Source organism: Wyeomyia smithii, chromosome 3, assembly GCF_029784165.1.
Source record: "Wyeomyia smithii strain HCP4-BCI-WySm-NY-G18 chromosome 3, ASM2978416v1, whole genome shotgun sequence".
NCBI classification, from domain to species: domain Eukaryota; kingdom Metazoa; phylum Arthropoda; class Insecta; order Diptera; family Culicidae; genus Wyeomyia; species Wyeomyia smithii.
Window position 1 is genome coordinate 223683881 of NC_073696.1, and position 7765 is coordinate 223691645.

The following is a 7765-nucleotide window of genomic DNA, read 5'->3' on the forward strand; positions in this document are numbered from 1 at the left end:
ATAAGCAAGTGTGCTTTTTCACTATCAAAGACAAAAACCATTAGTGATGCTGGTTGAGTGGATTTGAGCAAGCGTGCACACCCATTAGCAAAGACAAAAACCGTTTTACGAAAATAAGTTAGTAGGCAATAAGCTCACATAGTGGCGCATGAGTGTAACATTTCGAATAAGGACGATGATTTTTCAGGATTTTTGTTCGAAGAGGCACGTCTGTTTGTCTGTGCTATCACGGTTAGAGTTCGACTGATAGAGCTGTAATTTTTACTGCTGACTCATGGTTTTTTTTTTTTGTGTGGACCCCACTGCGACCAGTAGTTGTTTGACTCGTGGGTTACTATGACTGATGCTGCATGGGTAGTTTCGTCAGTGCATGTAAAATAGGGTGTCCCAAAAAAATCGATGTTGAAAAAGTCAAGGTGCTCAGCCCTAAATTGAAAGATAATGTTATTTATAGCATTTTTGTAGAACATTTCGACATTCCAAATAATCGTGCATAGTTTTGAAGTAGAATACTTCTCTCAGGAAGTTCGGCTACATAGGGATGTGAAATGAAAATCTAAAACCGAAATAAGTGAAAAATATGTCCAATTTCAAATGCTAATAAATCGGTTAGTATTCAATGGATTTCCTTCGTTGTTGCAGCAATAGATTGGAAAATCTTCTAAGATTCTTACCAAATGAAGATAACTTGGTTTTGTCAGATTTCTGTTTGCGCGCCAGACAAACAGATAAACCTCAGAATATGCCAGATATTTGAAAATGAGGCAAATTTTTGCCAGATTTAATCCGCGTCGTCTCGCAAAAAGGTTATCATTGCGAGATGGGCTGTGGTGGCCTTTACCTACCTACCTCCGGTGGGCGAAAAAAGGTTTTCACTTTCAATTTTGTCGGCAATTTGCTTCGAAATTGAGAGCCAGATTTTTGCCAGACTTTTTATTTTCGTTTTGCCAGATTTTATTCTAAACTTAGTGGCAACGCTGTCCACAGCTGTGGCATAGCAATGGATAGCACACTAGTTGCAGCGGATCTTAGCATCGATAGCAGCTGGGCCAGCTGATTCAGGGACAGCGGATACCGATGGCAGCGTATAGCGACCACAACTGTGGCATGGCTACGGATAGCGTAGCAGTTGCAGCGGGTATCAGCATCGATAGCAGCTGATGCAGTGAGGCACTTCAGTGAAATACAGTCTCTGTGCGATAGCGGGCACTAGTAAATGCATTCAATGAAAAGTTGACTCATTTTGACAACACATGACCCGTCTAGTTTAGAGTGTTAAATCAGCTTTTCACTATTTATTTTATCACAAGAAATACTATATTAAATACAGTCGTCGTTCGCTAACTGCAACATGTTTACATTGCAGTTATCGAATGCCATTCGACAACTGCAACACTTGACACATGTCAAAATTTAGAGGGGGTCCGTCACTACCATTTTTGTTTTCAATGATGTCGAAATGTATTTTGAAGTAGAATACTTCTCTCAGGAAGTTCGGCTACATAGGGATGTGAAATGAAAATCTAAAACCGAAGAAAGTGAAAAATATGTCCAATTTCAAATGGTAATATATCGGTTAGTATTCGATGGATTTCCTTCGTTTTTGCAGCAATAGATAGGAAAATCTTCTAAGATTCTTCCCAAATGCAGATAATTGTAACTTTATTATTCAAACTATTGTACTATTGAAAATAGTCAAGCCTTGTCAAAACGAAAAATTCGACCTCTGATTGGTCGTTATATGATTGCTTCCCAAGCACGGTCGACAGAATCATAGACCTTGCCATTTGAAATGTGCAATTTGGCCTATATAAGAGCCTTTTTCACCCGAAGCCGCTCATTATAATTCTAGACCGCAACAGAAGTCCTCCCTTAGCAGCAGCAGTGGATACAGCAGCAGTAGCAGTGCAGCGGATAACGGCCAAAGCTGTGGTATGGCAACGGATAGCGGAGCGCGTCTCAGCATCGATAGCAGGACCAGGTGATGCAGGGCAGCGGATACCAATGGCAACGGAAGCGTCCACTACTGTGGCAACGGGGATAGCGCAGCGGTTGACGTTGGTCTCAGCATCTATATAAGCAGGGCCAGCTGATGCAGTGTGGCATTTTAGTGAAATGCTGTCTCTGAGCGATAGCAGGCACACTAGCAAATGCATACAATGAAAAGAACGTTCTGGAAAACTTTTCAGTGTTTATTTCCCCCAAGGAATACTTTATTCGCACTGCCAGTGATAACGCAAAGATGTGATCGGCATCTTATCAAACATTGAATTAAACAACAAATTGTCCTTTTTAGGATGAAATAACCTAATTGAAGAGTTAATATTTTCTCCTAAATCAATTTACACTTTCAAGAAAATTTGGAACAGATATATATATATATATATATATATATATATATATATATATATATATATATATATATATATATATATATATATATATATATATATATATATATATATATATATATATATATATATATATATATATATATATATATATATATATATATATATATATATATATATATATATATATATATATATATATATATATATATATATATATATATATATATTTATATATATATATTTGGCATCATCTCCGTGTCTCAGAACGTACTGAATTATCTTTTCCTTCAGTCATGAGCACAACATCCGAAAAGCTTTCATTATCGAGTCCAAATCATGACAAGCAACTATATTATTGAGAATGGTCAATCTCGTTGAAGCGCGAATTTTGACTGATCTGATAAGTCGTTAATGAGATTGCTTCCCAAGCACGGTCGACGGAATCATAGACCTTGCCATTTTAAATTTGCTATTTGTCTGTATAAGGATGAGAATTATCGACTGAAATGGCTATCGATAGTTATCGATGATTTCCTACTACTATCGATACGTTTTTCATATCTATATAATAGCTTGTTTCAGTCGAAGCCGCTCATAGGGACGAATGACCGTTTGGGGTTAAAGTCCCATCAAAAGATATCAATCAATCAATCGAAGCCGCTCATTATAGTTCTAGACAGCGACAACAGCAGTCTTCCCTTAGCAGCAGCAGTAGCAGTGCAGTACCAGGCGGATAGCGGCCACAGCTGTGGCATAGCAATGGATAGTGCACTAGTTGCAGCGGATCTCAGCATTGATAGCAGCTGGGCCAGCTGATGCAGCGTATAGCGGCCAAAACATTGGCATGGCTACGGATAGCGTAGCAGTTGCAGCGGGCTTAGCATCGATAGCAGCTGATGCAGTGAGGCACTTTAGTGAAATGCAGTCTCTGTGCGATAGCGGGCACTAGTAAATGCATTCAATGAAAAGTTGACTCATTTTGACAACACATGACCCGTCTAGTTTTGAGTGTTAAATCAGCTTTTCACTGTTTATTTTATCACAAGGAATACTTTATTCGCACTGTCAGTGATAACGCCAAGATGTGATCCGATATTGGATTGAACAACAAATTTAATAATGACTGACACGCAAAAAAAAAAAGTATTCTACTTCATCCTTGCGGTCGTGGCTTTGCACACAACCCTCCTGTGATTTTTTTTAATGGCATAGTGGCAAAAAATAGCAGAAAACTAAAATCGAAAACCTTCGATTAATCAATTTGATAGTCATATTTCCGCATCATAATTTATTGCGTTTTAGTAACTACTTTACATAACCAAGGCGAAGATAAAGTTCATCACAACAATATACCATTTTACGAGACGTTTCTGAACTCAATTCATGAATGAAATTTTGACAGAGAGCTAGGAACCCCTGACATAACGCAAGTAAAAGCAACATCAATGTCAGCAGGATCCGTGACACCTGTCAGTTCGTAAAATGGTCTATTCAACGCTAGGTCACATAATATTGTTTATGATCTACTATGCACTGCCTCGCTGAGAAGTGAAAGCTAGTCAAACAATGCACAAGGGATATTCTTGTTCTCTTATAATAATTACAGAAAGTGAATCTCATAACAAAGTGATTTTGCTTCATTGATTAATAGTGGAGATTTATATTCTCCCATCTAGAATGAAGAGACAACAAGTAAACAAAATCGAAAAAAAATCGAGAGAAATGAAAAAGTCCTTTGAAATGTTTCTAGAGATTCAACAATTTTCATTTTCGAATGCATTTAGAATTCCCCCGCGAGATTTGTCACTTCAATGTCAAATATGACTTTGACATCAGATTTGACGGATTGCGGTCCGACAACTGCAAAGTTGCAGTTATCGGTCTTGCAGTTAAAAAGCGTTGCAGTTAAAAGACTTGCAGTTATCGAACGGCGACTGTATCTACAAAGTGATAACGCCAAGATGTGATCGGTATCTTATCCAATATTGAATTGAACAACAAATTGTCCTTATCAGGATGAAATAAAAACCTGATTGAAGAATGAATTTCCTTTAGTCATGGGCATGACATCCGAAAAATTTTCATTATCTGCATAAAAATTATTTTTCGCTAAACCAAAATTTAAAAATTGTCAAGCCCTGATCATGACAAGTAACTTACTATATTATTAAAAATGGGCAATCCTTGTTGAAGCACAAAATTCGATTGATCTGATTAGTCAACGTTTATTTACTAGAAAAAATCACAGGAGGGTTGTGTGCAAAGCCACGACCGCAAGGTTGCAGTAGAATACTTTTACAAGGAAAGATAACCCGGCTGCTTGCGTGTCAGTCATTTTTTCTAGTAAATAAACGTTGACTAATCAGATCAACCGAATTTTGCGCTTCAACAAGGATTGGCCATTTTCAGTAATATAGTAAGTGGCTTGTCATGATTGGGGCTTCAAAATTTTTAAATTTTGGTTATGCGAAAAATTAATGAATTAATGATTAATGAAAGAAAGTTTTTCGGATGTTGTGCTCATGACTGAAGGAAAAGATAATTCAGTACGTTCTGAGACACGAAGATAAAGTAAAATCTATAACTTTTACAAATTTAAAAATGTAAATTAACTCAAGAGAAAATATCAACTCTTCAATCATCGGGTTTTTATTTCATCCTGATAAGGACAATTTGTTGTTCAATTCAATATCGGATAAGATACCGATCACATCTTGGCGTTATCACTGAACAGTGAAAAGCTGATTTAACACTCAAAACTTGACGGCTTCTGTGTTGTCAAAATGAGTCAACTTTTCATTGAATGCATCAGCTAAAGAGGACTGCTGTTGTCGCTGTCTAGAACTATTATGAGCGGCTTTTTCTTCTTCTTTCTATTTGTTAACGGAGACTTTAAATTTTAAAATTCATTCGTCTCCGTATGAGCGGCTTCAGCTGATATCTTATATAGGCCAAATAGCATATTTTAAATTGCAAGGTATATGATTCTGTCGTCCGTGCTTGTGAAGCAATCATATAACGACCAATCAGAGGTCGAATTTTTAGTTTTGACAAGGCTTGACTATTTTCAATAGTACAATAGTTTGAATAATAAAACCACAACTAGCTTCATTTGGGAAGAATTTTGGAAGATTTTCCAATCTATTGCTACAAGAACGAAGGAAATTCATCGAATACTAACCGATTTATTAGCATTTGAAATTGGACATATTTTTCACTTTTTTCGGTTTAAGATTTTCATTTCACATCCCTATGTAGCCGAACTTCCTGAGAGAAGTATTCTACTTCAAAATGACTGACACGCAAGCAGCCGGGATATCTTTCTTATAAAAGTATTCTACTTCAACCTTGCGGTCGTGGCTTCGCACACAACCTTCCTGTAATTTTTTCATCACATGTAAAAACGCCAATATCTCAGCCACCCAATAAGATATCAAGGATCTTTTTTCATGTAAATTTTCATCGTAAATCTCGCTTTGCAGTGAAAATTTCAGTTCTTAATCAAAAAAAATTTTTATGTGTTTTGAAAAAAAAAATTCACTTTTTTGTGATGTTCAATGGGCTCTGTGAGTCAAATAATTGAATGCGATGTTGAACCAAACCATGCAAAATATTCAAAAAACAACTCCACAATAATAAAAATATATATGGAAAAATGTAGCAATCGACGAGATTTGAAAAAAGGGCAAAAAGGTGGTTTTGTAGCTTGAAAAAGTCATTTTTCATATATCACGTTTGGGCAACCTGAAAACGATTTTTTAGAAAGTCGAAATGTTCTACAAAAATGCTATAAGTAACATTATCTTTCAATTTAGGGCTGAGCACCTTGACTTTTTCAACGTCGATTTTTTTTTTTGGGACACCCTAATGTAAAAATAAACCCAAAATTCGTCAATTTTCGTTCATTTTTATAACACAAACGTTACATCGACTTTTTTTCTTTTTAAAAATATTTTGAGCAGATGTAGGTTTAGTTGAGGCATATCTAAGTAACAGTTTTCAACAATTTTACTCTTCATAGTATTTAAAAGAAGGAAGGGTCCACATATGATTTATAAATTAGGATGTTTGAAACGATAAAAACCAACAGTTTTTAGTAATATCACTCAGGTTTGTTAAAATGTTAATTTGCATTATTTGTACTCGATGATTTTTAATGTCCTAATAGGAGTTAATTTTTTTAAGAAACGCACGAAACAATTAACTAATTCATCACTACGAAGAGCTTACAAAGAGTTGCCAAGCACAACAGTGTAGCAAATTGACGGTTTTCAGGAAATAAATTAAAGAAAAACTCGACAATGTTTGACAACAAATTTGTAAAAACATAGCCTTTGCTTTTTCTTTAGAAAATATAAAAAAAAATCTTCAACAAATTCAACAATTTTTTAGTTTTTAAACCTTTAAACTAGTCAAAATGTTTCAACGCTTGTAAAACCCACTACGATAATTGAATTTTCCCTCAAATTATTCTACATGCACACACAATCAAACCAACAAATGCATAAATGAATTTGCATTCTCGTAGACCCCGATTAGGTGATTTTCTGTCCCGCATATGTCTGTCGCCTAGTGCATTTAAATCCAAAGACCTGCAGGCAGTTGAAAATAAACACACCGATAATTATTTTTCATCATATTCAGCCGACAGGATGCGTCCTAAACCGAAGGAATCATTTTCATGGTTCCGCATTGCATTTTCGAGTGCGCCCCTGGATCAATGGAAGCCAGCCTGTTCCCGTACCGCGGGAAGATCCAAAAACAAACCCGAAAAGAGGTGTGGTCTGAAGAGCAATTAGAATTTGTGTGGCCTGCCGGTCTTACCCGCTGCAAGGGACAAAATTTCAACATGCCTGCATAGTACAAAGACTGGCTTCCATTTCGAATTGCCGAAGCAAAGATTTTAATTAGGAAATTAAAATTGAATCAAGTTTACACTTGGTTTAATATTATATCTAACTTTTTCTAATAACATTTCTAATCATGAAAGGCTCTATCCTACATGTAGAATGTCTTTTGAGAAGTACGCGTTGCGCAAATGCTAAAAATATCCCCAATTTGCCACGTATTGACTTTCTATGGTCATGAACAAATTCATTGGGTCTTAGCAAAAGTGCGTTCTATATGCCCGGCTAGCTCAGTCGGTAGAGCATGAGACTCTTAATCTCAGGGTCGTGGGTTCGAGCCCCACGTTGGGCGAGGAACTTTTTTACTACTCTACACTTACCACACCCCACACTTCTTTTAAAATTACAACACAAAACAACGTTTCAAACTTTAATTTCTGATATAATTATTTAATTATTTTATATTCCTCTCTTATAATAAAACTCAAGGAAACGCTTTATTGCAATAAAAGAAAGCATCGAAGCTGTTGAAATGTTTCAATACAGGATGATGTTTCGCTACCG

General features: G+C 36.1%; 1 non-coding gene across 1 annotated transcript; it reads left to right on the plus strand.

The window, feature by feature from the left end:
* The first annotated feature begins 7480 nt into the window (after positions 1 to 7480).
* Trnak-cuu (transfer RNA lysine (anticodon CUU)) lies at positions 7481 to 7553 on the plus strand. Its single transcript has one exon. It is a non-coding gene; the product is annotated as a tRNA-Lys (tRNA).
* The last annotated feature ends 212 nt before the right edge of the window (positions 7554 to 7765 follow it).